General features: G+C 46.3%; 2 long non-coding RNA genes across 2 annotated transcripts; both read left to right on the top strand.

Moving 5' to 3' along the window:
* The first annotated feature begins 230 nt into the window (after positions 1–230).
* On the top strand, positions 231–16055 carry LOC310917165. Its single transcript, XR_014591407.1, has 3 exons — positions 231–1111; positions 12982–13388; positions 15813–16055. It is a non-coding gene; the product is annotated as an uncharacterized lncRNA (long non-coding RNA).
* LOC310917260 lies at positions 6277–6703 on the top strand. The gene is made up of 3 exons (XR_014591423.1): positions 6277–6310; positions 6401–6540; positions 6646–6703. It is a non-coding gene; the product is annotated as an uncharacterized lncRNA (long non-coding RNA).
* Positions 16056–17004: the final 949 nt, after the last annotated feature.

The following is a 17004-nucleotide window of genomic DNA, read 5'->3' as shown; positions in this document are numbered from 1 at the left end:
ATTCTTAGGGGACATTTCCAAGGAAATTTCCCCAGTTAAGGTTGGTAAATCAAGAATGTGTCAGCACCATATCCACAGAATTCTGGGAATTCCCAGGAAAACTTGTAAGGTGTTTAATTGCCTTGATTCATCTCGTTTTCAAGTTCAACTGAGTGTGTTTTTAATTACATAAGTTCCATTAAAACTTAAATCCTGGCCTAGTTGCTGTTCCTTGGACACAAGGGGGTGGTTCTTTCCTGCCTTGGCACATGTGGGTGTTGATCCCAAGTGAGCTTCCTGCTAAAACAGAATTTGTTTCCAAGAATTTTCTAGAAAACCTTATTTTTTGGGAGGCACTGGGTTTGTTTTCCCTATCCCTGCCTAATCAAGAGAACTCCTGGGGCCTGTGTTAGGCAGTGGCATGAGGGAAGGGCTGTGTTTATTTAATTTTGTATTTTATTTTACTTTTTTTTTTTTTTTTTTGTATTTTATGTTAAATATTGTATTGTGGTTAATGTTTTAATATATTTTTTGTTTTGTCTTTTTAAAATGCTTTTGGTTTATTTCTTTAATTTTTATATTTTTAGTCTTTTATTTATTTTTAAAATTTAAAAATTTTTCTTTATTACTATTTAAAATCTTAATGACTTTTATTTTTTTTTAAATTTATGGATATTATTTCAGTTTTTACATTCATGTTATTTATTTAGTATTTTAAATTTTTAAATTATATTTTAAATTTATTTTAGATTTTATTAATTTCTTTTTTTCTTTTTAATAACTTTTGAGGTTTTTTAAAAATTTTTATTTTGTTTTGTTTTATTTTATAATAAATTTTTTCATGTTTTCATTGTTCCTTTTTTTTTTTCCTTACTCTTTTTTTTCCCCCGAGTATGTGGAAGTTTGTTCCCGCCCCCATCCCGGGCAGGATAGGGCGTGGGGCGGAGCGTGGGGCGGAGCGTGGGGCGGAGCGTGGGGCGGAGCGTGGGGCGGAGCGTGGGGCGGAGCCCGAGGGCGGAGCGTGGGGCGGAGCGTGGGGCGGAGCCGGGGGCGGAGCGTGGGGCGGAGCCGGGGGCGGAGCCGGGGGCGGAGCCGGGGGCGGAGCCGGGGGGCGGAGCCGGGGGGCGGAGCCGTGAAGCGGAGCCGTGAAGCGGAGCCGGGGGGCGGAGCCGGGGGCGGAGCCGGGGGCGGAGCCGGGGGCGGAGCCGGGGAGCTCACGGGGCAGGGCCGGGCAGGGCCGGAGTTCTCGGTGTTTGGGTTTTGTCTGGGCTTGTCAGCCAAGTCATAAACAAGCCAATTCGGCTCCTGAACTCTCCAATGGATGTTTAAAACGCTTCCACAGAAGGACAAGTCAGGAGTGATTCTAAAGGAATATTTGTAAATGAAGGGTAACGATTTCTGGGGAATTTCCTTAGGAATTATGAACCTCAGGCATATGGATTTTCGGGGGTGGAATCCCAGTTCCAGCCTCGGGCACCTGCAGGAGAAGAGGGGTCCTTATCCACAGCAAGGGAAGCCCGGTGCCCCATCGTGTCAGGTGCAGACAATGAACCGTCCCGGGAATGAACAGCAAGTCCCCTCTGCCTCACCCTCGGGCTGGCCGCAGCTGCAGGTGAGAGATGCCACAGGATGGGGAGGGGAGAGAGCAGCCCCAGGTGGAGCTGTGATGGATAATGATGGGGCGGTTCCAGGTTAAGAGGGCAGCCCCAGCTCATTCTGGTATCCAGCCGTGGGGAGTGAGGAGCTCACGCTGAGGTCCTGGCTGTGGTTCATGGGGAGCACGTGGGTTTGGAGCGTTACTTGGGAGGCGATGGGGATCAAACCTTTCTACCCAGCAGCAGCAGAAGGTCAACCAGTGTGGGTTTATAGAGGGGACTTTTTTTTCCTTTTCAGCTTCATCTTAATAAACCCGCCCCGGTGCTCCCAGACGAAAAAGGAGTTATGGAGACAAAAGGAGTTCAAATTGATTGAAGAAACTCCTTTTTTCTGTTGTTGTCTGTGTTTAAAGTGGAGGGATTTTCTTTTCACCTGGAATTTAAATGAATAGTGGCACTTCTATGTGGCTTTTATTCAATATGATGTTCTTAGGTGGTGCGTAGTGTTTTGTGTGACTTTTTTTGGTATTATTTGTTATATATAATTTGATTTTTGAGCAAAGGTAACTTTATGGATGGGTTTGTTTGTATTTGAGGTAGAACTAATTTAAGTAGCTTTTTTGAGAGACTTCTGAAATGTGTTATTGGGGTTTTGTGTGTTGTATGGAGGGATCCAGGTCGGGTAGAGCTGGTTTTTTCTGTTTGGTGGTTTTTAGTGATTTATTGTGTAGTTTTATTCTGTTTGTAGGTGGTGTGACGAGGGATATGTGGTGTATTTAATTCATGTTTGGTTTCATAGTTCACGTTGGTCAGAGTATTTTTGAACTGAGTTTTGTTGTTGAATTATTTTTGGGGGATATTGTGTTTTTCCAGGGTTTATTGTCTAAGGTTTACAGTGGTGTAATTGGCTGTGGTGTGAGGTGTAGGGGAGGCTTTTATTTATTTAGTGGTGGCTTTTATCATAGGGAGCATCTAGTGTTTGTTTTAGTGGGTTTGAGACGGTGTGATGTAGTTCATTTTTTAGGGTTTCTTAATATTTACAATTAAATGATTTTTTATTGTGTTATAGGGGTTTGTTTATTTAGCATGCTTGACTACAGTATACATTTTATAGTTTTGGATAATTTAGGAGATATTGTTTGTAGTCTAACGGATCTTTTGGTTTTGTGTGTATTTATAGGTGGTTTGTTTGTTTTGATGGTTTTGAGGAATTAAGAGTTCATTGAGTTAGGAATAATTGTTTTTGGTGCTGTTAATTTAAGTATATTTGTGCTACTTTTATTTCTATGGATTGAATTGTTTGTTGTTGTGGTTTAGGATAAACCTGAGAGGAAACTTTTGAATGGGTTTTTTTTAGAGAGTAAACTAAAATGGTCTCTCTTTTAAATTGGTTTGGGAAAGAACTTCTTTGGAGAAAAATGGGAAAAACTATTTAACAAAGTGCTCACAAGCATAAAGAGTGAATGACATAAAATAATAAAACTTTCTGTTATTTTGTGGCGAGATGGTAAATTCAGAATGTCCTTGCTGTGGGTTGTAGCTCCTTTGGTCTCTTGTCAGCTCTTTCAGCATTGATAAAATGCCGAGGTCCAGGCCTCCTGGGCTGCAGGTGCAGCTCTCGGTGCTTCTCTGGGTTTTTCAGTCTGCAGCAGGTTTAATGAGCCTGGAGAAAAAGGGAAAAAAAATCAGTGCAGGGAACTTCTCTGCCCTAAAACTAACAACTAACAAAGAGCCATCAGATCTGTGTGCTGCAGTCTGTCTGTGTCTCAGCTGAATACACTGGAGAGAGGGAATGCAGAGGAGTGACCACTGTTCTCTTAAAACAAGCTGTGTGCTTTTTCTTTCCTTGCTTTGCTCTCCAAATCAATCTGAAAGGTACAGAAGGCATTTTTGAAGGAGTTATTTTAACTATTTGATGGTTTTTGGCACTTCAAGTACTTGTTTTGGAGTGTTTGGGGTTTTGAGTTAGTTATAATGGGATAATTTTACTTCAGATTAGGTGTTTTTAGGTTTTATTGCAGTTAAAAGTTGTGACTTTCTTGTTTTGTTAGTAGAAATAGAAAATAGGTTTTGATTTTGTATATAGTGATGGGATTGGTGTATATGGTGTATAAGTGTGGACTAAGGATTTAAAATTCTGTGGTTTTGATGTGTTAGCTTAATGAATTTATAGTTTAAAAGACGTGGGGTTTATGGTTCTTACTTGGTTAGAGGCAGGTCTTTAAATTGGGGGGGTTCTGGGTGTGTATTTTGGAGGTTTTTTGAGGGGAATGGACATGGGGTTATTTTTATTATATTTGGAAAATGGACTACGAGTAATAAGAGTTGGCTTTTTTTTTGCTGGACTTTTGTTTGCATTTATTAAAATTGATATATTTGTGTGGTCAGGGTCATGGTGTTTCTGGTGCAACTCTAAGCCTCCATTATTGTTTGTGTGTTTCAGGTGGTCCAGTTGTCTCACACTGAGATGTCCTCACTGACCAGCCAACAGCCCTGCTGAGATCATCCCTGGATGTTTGGTTTTCTTCATGGCACCTGACTAAGAGACAACAGCCCGGTAACAGCAGGAATTTCCCCGAGGGAGAGGTGGCCTTCTTTGGCACCTGATGTGGATTCTCATCCCTGGACATCCCAGAGATAAGTGAAGGGCTAAAAGCCACAGAGGGGATGAAAGTGGGGTGTGGGGTCATGGGTCACCGTGAGGGATTTTTGAGTCGGGTTTGGAGATGGGGATGTCCAAGATGTGACCCCTTTAGGGCACGTGAAGGGAAGGTCTCACAGTGCTGAGGTGTGCAGGGCAGAGCAGTCCCAGGGCACGTCGTGTCACTTGTCTGTTGTGCACTCTGTGTCTTTGTGTGTTTTGTTTTGTGTGTCTTTTGCCTTAACCCTTCAAGGGGTCTTTTGGAGATGGTTTTCCCCTATGTTTCTTAACATCTCCCTTTTCCTGGTGCTGATACCAGGCCAGGCATCAAACCCTTGACTCAGGAGCTCAGAGGCCCCTCAGAATCCATCTCTCTTCACAAGTGTCCAGGCTGGTGCCTTTCCAGGTCTTGTTCTGAGCTGTATCCACAGCTGTGCACTGCCACCATCCATTCTGGTGGATTAGGTCTTGTCAGAATGCAGAGACAGCTACAGGATTCTGACCGTAGGATTCTCGGGCATCCATCTCTGCTTTTCTTGGGATCAGTGATCCCGTTGGCATCTTCTTCCTGCAGGGTTCTCTGAGCCCGGTCAGCTCCCCATGAGTCTTACCTCGGTCATCTCATTGCGAGTTCTCTCGGTCCTCAGGGTCATTCTTCTTGCTGAGATATTTCTGTCCCTGTTGTGTCTCCCCTTTTGTCCTGTCCTGTGTCACGGGTGTTGGTGTATTTGGCCTGGAGCTGCTCTGCCTTGTTGCTCAGTCTGAGTGTAGGGGGAATGGGAGAAGTCCTGGGGACTTGAAATTTGTCATGTGGGGTGTAGTTGGCCTGGAGAGGGTATCCCTAGATGGACACAAAGTGTCTGCAGCTGTCGAGTTCTCCTGCGGCACTTTGACTTTTGTCCTGACTTTGTTTCAGGTGCAGATGGATTAAATCCATGGCAGAGTGCCCCATCCTGGGTGTGGGGGCTCCCCTGAGACGGTCAGTCACTGTTGGTGTTTGCAGGGGAGTGTAAATGGTGGCCATGTCACAGCACTGCTCTTTGTCTTTGTTTTTAGGAGGCAAAGTTGGATCTGTGCAGTCAAGGTGAAGTGGACGAGGTGAGCAGTGATGGGTGGACAGAATCAGTTGCTGTTGCTCAAGTCTCACTTGCTGGTTCTACTCTAAGCGTTCTCTGTTCTGTTTTATTTTATTTTAGGTGGTCCCTTTGGCAGATGTGCTGGCCCAGGATGCCAGAGGAGGGTAGATGGGTGCAACATTAAGGTTCACTTGTGCTGCGCTTCAGTCAGAGCGGGGATGTTGCTGTTTCACAGGAACTCAGTATGATTTTTCCTTTTTTGTTTCTTTGCAGGTGCTGCTGCTGCCCCAGGTGTGCCAAGGAATAGAGGGAGGGGGTGAGTTGGCACTTGGGCAGGTGGCCCACAGGTGAGTGCCGTGCTCAGTGTGTCTCTTTTCCTTTTGCTGGGTTCACTCTGGGCAGCCTCTGGAGTGGGGGGAGATCTGAGGGGGAGCCGGGACAGGGGTGCAGAGGAGCCCTGGGGGTGACTCTTCTGGAGGGGAATAGTCACATTTTCTGTTCTGTGGTCCCAGGTAGTGTGAGGAGGTGCACAGCTGGAGTTTGGATATGGCAGCACCGAGGTGGGAGCAGAGAACATCTTCAAATCCACGGAGCCAACACGTTCATTTCTGTCGAGGAGGGATTTTGTCTGCTCGTATTCCAAAAGCTGAGTGTTGGGACTGGTGGTTGGGAGAAGGGGAAAAACCTTTTCAGTCCCAGGAGGCAATTTAAAGTTACCTTAGAGAGGAGAGGGCCCCAGTGGGATGGACCCCTCAGGAGTAAAAAGAGAGATGGTGACACAAAGTGTCTGGAGCTGTTGAGTTCTCCTGCAGCACTTGGACTTTTGTCCTGACTTTCTTTCAGATGCAGATGGATTCAATCCATGGCAGAGTGCCCCATCCCGGGTGAGGGGGCTCCCCTGAGAAGGTCAGTCACTGTTTGTGTTTGCAGGGGAGTGTAAATGGTGGCCATGTTACAGCACTGTTCTTTGTTTTTAGGAGGTAAGGCTGGATCTCTGCAGTCAAGGTGAAGTGGACGAGGTGAGCAGTGATGGGTGGCCAGAAGCAGTTGCTTCTGCTGGAGTTTCACTTGCTGGTGCAACCCTAAGCCTCCTTTATTGTGTGTTTTAGGCAATCCACTTGCACTGCACTGAACTCCCCTCTCACCAACTGGACTGCTGTCCCAGTCTGCCTCATTCATGAGCCCTTGGGGAGCATTACAGGACTCTGTGGTGAAGCCTTGACCTTCTCCATTTGAAGGGGCCATCCAGGTGGGCTTTGGTAACAGCCGAGGAGTTGAGGTGTGTCAGGGAGGAGGAGGGAGGCTCTGCTCAAGTTTCAGCAGTGCCACATCACCTTGTCTGCTCTTAACCCAGGCACACCCCGCAGTGTTGGTGTCTGAGCAGAGCTGGAGCACAGGGCCCGAGGACCTGGGTGTGCTTAGGAGGTGGTGAGTAGCAGAATTGCTGTTTTTTGGCCCATGTGCTGCTGAGATCACACGGTCACATTTGCTTTTCTTTATTGTAGCTGACGGAGAGACACCAGCCCAGTGACAGCAGGAATTTCCCCGAGGGAGAGGCACCTTCTTTGGCTTTTGACATGGATTGGCATCCCCAGATGTCCCAGAGATAAGTGGAGGGCTGGGAGCCACAGAGGGGATGAAAGTGGGATGTGGGGTCAGGGGTCACCAGGAGGGGTTTTTAAATCAGGTTTGGAGATGGGGATGTGCAAGATGTGACCCCTTTAGGGCACATAGAGGGAAGGTCTCACAGTGCTGAGGTGTGCAGGGCAGAGCAGTCCCAGGGCATGTCCTGTCACTTGTCTGTTGTGCTTTCTGTGTCTTTGTGTGTTTTGTTTTGTGTGTCTTTTGCCTTAACCCTTGAAGGGGTCTTTTGGAGAGCCCAGGCATTGTTCTTAAAATCTCGCTTTTCCTGGTGCTGATACCAGGCCAGGCATCAAACCCTTGACTCAGGAGCTCAGAGGCCCCTCAGAATCCATCTCTCTTCACAAGTGTCCAGGCTGATGCCTTTCCAGGTCTTGTTCTGAGCTGTATCAACAGCTGTGCACTGCCACCATCCATTCTGGTGGATTAGGTCTTGTCAGAATGCAGAGACAGGTACAGGATTCTGACTGTAGGATTCTCGGGCATCCATCTCTGCTTTTCTTGGAATCAGTGATCCCGTTGGCATCTTCTTCCTGCAGGGTTCTCTGAGCCTGGTCAGCTCCCCATGGGTCTTACCTCGGTCATCTCATTGCGAGTTCTCTCGGTCCTCAGGGTCATTCTTCTTGCTGAGATATTTCTGTCCCTGTTGTGTCCCCCCTTTTGTCCTGTCCTGTGTCACGTTTGTTGGTGTGTTTGGCTTAGAGCTGCTCTGCCTTGTTGCTTGTCTGAGTGTAGGGGGAATGGGACAAATCCTGGGATCTTGGAATTTGTCATGTGGGGTGTAGTTGGCCTGTAGAGGGTATCCCTAGATGGACACAAAGTGTCTGCAGCTGTCAAGTTCTCCTGCAGCACTTTGACTGTTGTCCTGACTTTGTTTCAGATGCAGATGGATTAAATCCACCCTCTTGTTTCCCCCGAGTACGTGGTAGGTTGTCTGTCAGCAAGGAAGAAGTTGAAAATTGACCTCGCTGTTTGCTGGACGTGTGGATAGAATTGAGAGTGCAGTTAGCCAAAATCCTCTGTATTTTCTGCTAAATTAAAAAACCTGTGAACACCGTGGTGCCTGTTTTTTCCTTTCAGGTCTCATTCTCCCCATGCTCAGTATTACCAGCAGTAACTTCATGTCGAGGTGTATTTCAGAGGCAGAGATAAAATAATATAGACGTTTTATTTTGTAACTCTTTGAACCTCCTTGTTTATTAGCAAAGACATCCAAAACTAAGGAAACAAAAAAACCCCCAAAACAAACCCCCCCCCCAAACAACCTTCCTTCCCCAAAAGCACACAGAAAGAGAAAATATGCCCCTATTATTTTAAAAAAGATTAAATATTTACCCCTTAGAAAACCAGGGTCATTCAATTCTAAATAACTGTGGTTCTGATGTGTTAGGTTAATGGATTCATATAGTTTAAAATATCGGTAAAAATGTCAAGAAGTAAATACGAATTGAAAAAATACAAATACAAAAAAATAAGAAAAATATAAGTAACAAAAATAGAACTATAAAATATGATAGATAATAGCAATATATACACTATTAATACAGTATATTATTACTTGTTCCATATATTATAATATGTAAAATATAGTTAATATAATGTACATGATATAATAGATAAATTGTAATGGTTATTAGATATATCACAATAAGAAATAGAAGAAATTTTGAAGTACAGCCTAAACTGAAGGCTTTTTTGGTTTTTGCTTGGTTGGTGGCTGGGTTCTCGTAGTTGTTGTGGTTGGGGGTCTTTTGGGGCATTTATTTTCGGGGATGTTTGGAAGGGGAATTTTGGCCACGTTCTTTTTTGCCTCCGCTCCCTGCGGCAGTGCAGCCACCATGTAGACACAGAGCGGTACTGCAGCTCTCCCCCGAGCCGATTTGTAAGGCAATGCTGCCATCCTGTGGATAAAGATCGGTACTGCAACTCTCCCCCGTGCCCGTCCCGAGAGCTGTGCGGCAGTGCTGCCATCCTGTGGACATACAGCGGTACTGCAATTCTCCCCCGTGCCGGCACCCGAGGTGAGCAGCAGCCCCGTTCTCTGAGCTCACGGGCAGTGCTGCCGCCCGAGGACAGAAAGATTACGGCCAAAAGGGCGGGAAAAAAAAAGAGGGGACCCAGGGCACGTGGCAGCCGGCTGCCTGCGCGCAACCTGGACCAGGGAGCGGCCCGGGAGCGGTTTTTCCGCCGCATACGCAGGTGCGTGGACACGGGATGGGGGCTGAGCGGCGCCACGGCAGTGTTTGGGCAGGCGATGTTGTCAGGTGCTTGTGCGAGCAGCCAAGGGGGACATTTGTGGAGGGTGCCACAACCAAGATGGCGGCGCGACTCGGGGTGCTTGACCTTCTAAAGATGGCGGCGAAAAGGGCGGGAAAAAATGAGGACCACTATGTGTGTTTATCAGACTGCCTGCACAAAAATCCCGACCACGGCGCCTCCCGAGGACAATTTTCTGTGACGTCTCCAGGTGTAGGGACACGGGCTGTGGGTTCAGCCACGCCGCCGGCGGTTCGGGTTACTCATTTTAGTCAGGCGCCTGTGTTAGACACCTATGGGGGGCCTTAAGGGGCGCCACAACCAACATGGCGGCTCGGTTCGCTGCTGTTGACCTTCTAAAGATGGCGGCGGGGAGGGGCGAAAGTGACGTAATGCTCCCTGCCACCAAAAAAGGCGAGGTGTGACGAAAATGATCGAGAGTTGCCGAACAGCCGAAAAGAGCCGACGGCTTACGGAAATCGCCGAGTTTCCCCGAACAGCCGAGAATAGCCGACTACTGACGGAAATCGCCGGGTTTCCCCGAACAGCCGAGCCCAGCCGAGTTTCCCCGAACGTCGCCCCCCTCAGCCGAACCGAACGAGCCGGGGCCAGTTCCGGGGCGGCCCCGGCCGGTGTCCGCCCTCACTGCCGCTTCCTCGGCGGGCGGTTCAACGCGGTGTCGGGGCCGCTGCCGATCCCCCGGCCGGCGGGCGGGCGGGACACGCTGGTGCTGTGCCCGGAGCTGGAGCCGAGCCGGGGGTTCCCAGGGAAGGCGGCAGGAGAAGCCGGTAAAGGGCCCGGAGTGCTTGTGTGGCCCCGAGGGCCCCCGGAACATCGATTTGGGGGGGGTCTGTGCCAGCCGCTTATGGCCTCATGGAGAGGGATTTCTCACAAGGACACGCAGTGATGGACAAGGGGAACGGCTTCATCAGGATGAAGGGAGGCCGGTTTAGATTAAATATCAGGAAGGAATTGTTCCCTGTGAGGGCGGCGGGGCCCTGGCACAGGTTACCCAGAGAAGCTGTGGCTGCCCCTGGATCTGGTGGAAGGTGTCCGTGCTCTGGGTGGGGCTGGAATGGGATGAGCTTTCCCTTCCACAATTCAGTGATTCTGGTGGTCTTACTGAGCTCAGTCAGCCTGTGGGGCTGTTGCAAATTCAAGCTGGAAGTTGAGTGCTTGTAATTTACACAGCGTAAAGCAAGAATGAACGGTTAAAAAAATTCTGATGCATGACTTTTTTAATATAAAAAGCAGGGGGAGAGGTGCTTCCTTTTATTTTCTTCTGATTCAATTGTATTTCTCACTTACAGCACAGTAGAAACCCTGTTCTGCTCTGGCTGCTGAAGGACACTGCAGCATCTCCAGGTGCACCTGAAGGGATCTCGACACCGAGAGAGATTTGTTCTGTTTCCGCATTGACTCTGTTGAAAGGTGAACGCAGAACGTCCACGGGTCACCCTGCCAGCTCCACTTGGCTCAGCAGGCATCGCAGGGAGGGCGCTCCTGTCATCTCTCTGGTGAGTCTGGAGGTGGGTTTTTCTGCTGCTCTGGGGCTGTGCTGGGACCCCTCAAATTCCAGTCAGAGGTGCTGGGCACTGCTGGGCCTTGGGGACACCACTGAGAGGCGGCTGCTTTGGTTCTTAATAATTGGAAATCCATGGATTGCTGGGTGATTCCCATAAGTTCTCCTATTTTTTAGGAGCTGCAGGGTGAGGTCAGCATTCTGAGGGAGGCCCTGGCAAAGCTGCCGAGGAGAAGGAACACGGAGCATCTGGGGGCCTCTCCCACCTGAGTTTCTCCTGGAGCGTGCTGCGTGTCATGCTGGATGTTTGACCTGGCTTTGGGGTGTTCTCCTGCAGTCCCAGCTCCAACTGCTGCCCCTGAGCCGAGGCCTTGCTGTGTCCCAGCACTAAACCCGGCAGGTGGGTCCTGCTTTTCCAGCCCTTTAATCCCACGGGCAATCCCAGATTCCCGGAGCTCCCCTGGGCACAGCCTGGACTCGCTCCCTGGGAGCTGCACTTCAGTCTGCCTGAACCAAGGACCTCCTGTTTGAAACTTTATTCCTGCTGTTTTTCCTCTTGCAGGTAGTTGGCAAAAAAGGAGAGAGCCAGTGGGAAGTGGAGGCACTGGAAGGCCTTATCCCAGTCCAAGGTTCCCACTTTTCCCTCTGACTCCTGGAGAAATGCCTGAGCATAACCAGAGACTGTCAGTTTGATTTCCTGCCCTTTACTGTAAATCGTTGCTTTCAGCTGGTTTGTGTTCCTGGTGTCATCCTCCTCCTCCTCCTCCATGGATTTGTCAATAGAATTCCTGACTTTTGCTGAGTTGAATTTTGTTATTCCAGCAATTGTGGCTCTTTGGTTCCACTGAAACTTCCCATCTCTGCTGGGAGTTTCAGCTGTCAAATCCAAGTAAGATTGGAGTTTCTTTGGATTGTTACTCCCACAAATGAGAGATCCTTCTGGAATAGGAGTAAATTGGCATGTTTAACTCCCTCTTCCCTTGAAAATCAGAGCAGAGGCAGCAGATTTGAAATCATCATTCCATGGACTTCCACAGACTTCCTGGCTGTTCCAAAAGTTTTCCATGTTAGAAATTCCTGAGCTTTTTCCAGGCAAGCTGGGAGTTGGATATTATTCCTTTCTTTTATTTGATGTTTTTCCTCTCTCTGTTTTTTGTAAGGCTCTATTTTTTTTTCCTATTTTCTATCCTAATTGGAATTTTGCTAATTCTTAGGGGACATTTCCAAGGGAATTTCCCCAGTTAAGGTTGGTAAATCAGGAATGTGTCAGCACCATATCCACAGAATTCTGGGAATTCCCAGGAAAACTTGTAAAGTGTTTAATTGCCTTGATTCATCTCGTTTTCAAGTTCAACTGAGTGTGTTTTTAATTACATAAGTTCCATTAAAACTTAAATCCTGGCCTAGTTGCTGTTCCTTGGACACAATGGGGTGGTTCTTTCCTGCCTTGGCACATGTGGGTGTTCATCCCAAGTGAGCTTCCTGCTAAAACAGAATTTGTTTCCAAGAATTTTCTAGAAAACCTTATTTTCTGGGAGGCACTGGGTTTATTTTCCCTATCCCTGCCTAATCAAGAAAACTCCTGGGGCCTGTGTTAGGCAGTGGCATGAGGGGAGGGGTGTGTTTATTTAATTTCGTATTTTATTTTACTTATTGTTTATTTTTTTTTTTAATTTTTGATTTTTGTATTTTATGTTAAATATTGTATTGTGGTTAATGTTTTAATATATTTTTTGTTTTGTCTTTTTAAAATGCTTTTGGTTTATTTCTTTAATTTTTATATTTTTAGTCTCTTATTTATTTTTAAAATTTAAAAATTTTTCTTTTTTACTATTTAAAATCTTAGTGACTTTTATTTTTTTTTAAATTTATGGATATTATTTCAGTTTTTACATTCATGGTATTTATTTAGTATTTTAAATTTTTAAATTATATTTAAAATTTATTTTAGATTTTATTTATATTTTTTTCTTTTTTAATAACTTTTGAGTTTTTTTAAAAATTTTTATTTTGTTTTGTTTTATTTTATAATAAATTTTTTCATGTTTTCATTGTTCCTTTTTTTTTTTCCTTACTGTTTTTTTTCCCCCGAGTATGTGGAAGTTTGGTCCCGCCCCCATCCCGGGCAGGGAAGGGCGTGGGGCGGAGCGTGGGGGCGGAGCCGGGGGCGGAGCCGGGGGCGGAGCGGGCGGCGGAGCCCGAGGGCGGAGCGGGGGGCGGAGCCGGGGGCGGAGCGGGGGGCGGAGCCGGGGGCGGAGCCGGGGGGCGGAGCCGGGGGGCTCACGGGGCAGGGCCGGGCAGGGCCGGAGTTCTCGGTGTTTGGGTTTTGTCTGGGCTCGTCAGCCAAGTCATAAACGAGCCAACTCGGCTCCTGAGCTCTCCAATGAACGTTTGAAACGCTTCCACAGAAGGACAAGTCAGGAGTGATTCCAAAGGAATATTTGTAAATGAAGGGTAACGATTTCTGGGGAATTTCCTTGGGAATTATGAACCTCAGGCATATGGACTTTCGGGGGTGGAATCCCAGTTCCAGCCTCGGGCACCTGCAGGAGAAGAGGGGTCCTTATCCACAGCAAGGGAAGCCCGGTGCCCCATCGTGTCAGGTGCAGACAATGAACCGTCCCGGGAATGAACAGCAAGTCCCCTCTGCCTCACCCTCGGGCTGGCCGCAGCTGCAGGTGAGAGATGCCACAGGATGGGGAGGGGAGAGAGCAGCCCCAGGTGGAGCTGTGATGGATAATGATGGGGCGGTTCCAGGTTAAGAGGGCAGCCCCAGCTCATTCTGGTATCCAGCCGTGGGGAGTGAGGAGCTCACGCTGAGGTCCTGGCTGTGGGTCATGGGGAGCACGTGGGTTTGGAGCGTTACTTGGGAGGCGATGGGGATCAAACCTTTATACTGAGCAACAGCACACGGTCAACCAGTGTGGGTTTATAGAGGGGACTTTTTTTTTCCTTTTCAGCTTCATCTTAATAAACCCTCCCCGGTGCTCCCAGACGAAAAAGGAGTTATGGAGACAAAAGGAATTCAAATTGATTGAAGAAACTCCTTTTTTCTGTTGCTGTCTGTGTTTAAAGTGGAGGGATTTTCTTTTCACCTGGAATTTAAATGAATAGTGGCAATTCTGTGTGGCTTTTATTCAATATGATGTTCTTAGGTGGTGCGTAGTGTTTTGTGTGACTTTTTTTGGTGTTATTTGTTATATATAATTTGGTTTTTGAGCAAAGGTAACTTTATGGATGGGTTTGTTTGTATTTGAGGTAGAACTAATTTAAGTAGCTTTTTTGAGAGACTTCTGAAATGTGTTGTTGGGGTTTTGTGTGTTGTATGGAGGGATCCAGGTCGGGTAGAGCTGGTTTTTTGGGTTTGGTGGTTTTTAGTGATTTATTGTGTAGCTTTATTCTGTTTGTAGGTGGTGTGACGAGGGATATGTGGTGTATTTAATTCATGTTTGGTTTCATAATTCACGTTGGTCAGAGTATTTTTGAACTGAGTTTTGTTGTTGAATTATTTTTGGGGGATATTGTGTTTTTCCAGGGTTTATTGTCTAAGGTTTACAGTGGTGTAATTGGCTGTGGTGTGAGGTGTAGGGGAGGCTTTTATTTATTTAGTGGTGGCTTTTATCATAGGGAGCATCTAGTGTTTGTTTTAGTGGGTTTGGGACAGTGTGATGTAGTTCATTTTTTAGGGTTTCTTAATATTTACAATTAAATGATTTTTTATTGTGTTATAGGGGTTTGTTTATTTAGCATGCTTGACTACAGTATACATTTTATAGTTTTGGATAATTTAGGAGATATTGTTTGTAGTCAAACAGATCTTTTGGTTTTGTGTGTATTTATAGGTGGTTTGTTTGTTTTGATGGTTTTGAGGAATTAAGAGTTCATTGAGTTAGGAATAATTGTTTTTGGTGCTGTTAATTTAAGTATATTTGTGCTACTTTTATTTCTATGGATTGAATTGTTTGTTGTTGTGCTTTAGGGTAAACCTGAGAGGAAACTTTTGGATGGATTTTTTTTTTAGAGAGTAAACTAAAATGGTCTTTCTTTTAAATTGGTTTGGGAAAGAACTTCTTTGGAGAAAAATGGGAAAAACTATTTATTTAACAAAGTGCTCACAAGCATAAAGAGTGAATGACATAAAATAATAAAACTTTCTGTTATTCTGTGGCGAGATGGTAAATTCAGAAAGTCCTTGCTGTGGGTTGTAGCTCCTTTGGTCTCTTGTCAGCTCTTTCAGCATTGATAAAATGCCGAGGTCCAGGCCTCCTGGGCTGCAGGTGCAGCTCTCGGTGCTTCTCTGGGTTTTTCAGTCTGCAGCAGGTTTAATGAGCCTGGAGAAAAAGGGAAAAAAAATCAGTGCAGGGAACTTCTCTGCCCTAAAACTAACAACTAACAAAGAGCCATCAGATCTGTGTGCTGCAGTCTGTCTGTGTCTCAGCTGAATACACTGGAGAGAGGGAATGCAGAGGGGTGACCACTGTTCTCTTAAAACAAGCTGTGTGCTTTTTCTTTCCTTGCTTTGCTCTCCAAATCAATCTGAAAGGTACAGAAGGCATTTTTGAAGGAGTTATTTTAACTATTTGATGGTTTTTGGCACTTCAGGTACTTGTTTTGGAGTGTTTGGGGTTTTGAGTTAGTTATAATGGGATAATTTTACTTCTAATTAGGTGTTTTTAGGTTTTATTGCAGTTAAAAGTTGTGACTTTCTTGTTTTGTTAGTAGAAATAGAAAATAGGTTTTGATTTTGTATATAGTGATGGGATTGGTGTATTAGTGTGGACTAAGGATTTAAAAGTCTGTAGTTTTGATGTGTTAGCTTAATGAATTTATAGTTTAAAAGACGTGGGGTTTATGGTTCTTACTTGGTTAGAGGCAGGTCTTTAAATTGGGGGGGTTCTGGGTGTGTATTTTGGAGGTTTTTTGAAGGGAATGGACATGGGGTTATTTTTATTATATTTGGAAAATGGACTACGAGTAATAAGAGTTGGCTTTTTTTTTGCTGGACTTTTGTTTGCAATTCCTAAAATTGATATATTTGTGTGGTCAGGGTCATGGTGTTTCTGGTGCAACTCTAAGCCTCCCTTATTGTTTGTGTGTTTCAGGTGGTCACTTGTCTCACACTGAGATCTCCTCACTGACCAGCCAACAGCCCTGCTGAGATCATCCCTGGATGTTTGGTTTTCTTTATGGCACCTGACTGAGAGACAACAGCCCGGTGACAGCAGGAATTTCCCAGAGGCAGAGACAGCCTTCCTTGGCACCTGATGTGGATTCTCATCCCTGGACATCCCAGAGATAAGTGAAGGGCTAAAAGCCACAGAGGGGATGAAAGTGGGGTGTGGGGTCAGGGGTCACCAGGAGGGGGTTTTAAATCAGGTTTGGAGATGGGGATGTCCAAGATGTGACCCCTTTAGGGCACATAGAGGGAAGGTCTCACAGTGCTGAGGTGTGCAGGGCAGAGCAGTCCCAGGGCACGTCGTGTCACTTGTCTGTTGTGCACTCTGTGTCTTTGTGTGTTTTGTTTTGTGTGTCTTTTGCCTTAACCCTTCAAGGGGTCTTTTGGAGACCCCAGGCATTGTTCTTAACATCTTCCTATTCCTGGTGCTGATACCAGGCCAGGCATCAAACCCTTGACTCGGGAGCTCAGAGGCTCCTCAGAATCCATCTCTCTTCACAAGTGTCCAGGCTGATGCCTTTCCAGGTCTTGTTCTGAGCTGTATCCACAGCTGTGCACTGCTGTGATCCATTCAGGTGGATTAGGTCTTGTCAGAATGCAGAGACAGGTACAGGATTCTGACCATAGGATTCTCGGGCATCCATCTCTGCTTTTCTTGGGATCAGTGATCTCGTTGGCATCTTCTTCCTGCAGGGTTCTCTGAGCCTGGTCAGCTCCCCATGGGTCTTACCTCGGTCATCTCATTGCGAGTTCTCTCGGTCCTCAGGGTCATTCTTCTTGCTGAGATATTTCTGTCCCTGTTGTGTTCCCCCTTTTGTCCTGTCCTGTGTCACGGGTGTTGGTGTGTTTGGCTGGAGCTGCTCTGCCTTGTTGCTCAGTCTGGGTGTGGGGGGAATGGGAGAAGTCCTGGGGAGTTGAAATTTGTCATGTGGGGTGTAGTTGGGCTGTAGAGGGTATCCCTAGATGGACACAAAGTGTCTGGAGAGGTCAGGTTTCCCTGCAGCACTTTGATTTTTGTCCTGACTTTGTTTCAGGTGCAGATGGATAAAATCTATCCTCTTTTTTCCCCCGAGTATGTGGGAGGTTGGCTCTCAGCAAGGAAGAAGTTGAGAAATGAC

The sequence above is a fragment of the Zosterops lateralis genome (assembly GCF_965231275.1).
Source record: "Zosterops lateralis genome assembly, chromosome: 19".
Taxonomy (NCBI): domain Eukaryota; kingdom Metazoa; phylum Chordata; class Aves; order Passeriformes; family Zosteropidae; genus Zosterops; species Zosterops lateralis.
The sequence above is the reverse complement of the archived record's forward strand: the minus strand, read 5'-3'. Positions and strand labels throughout refer to the sequence as shown.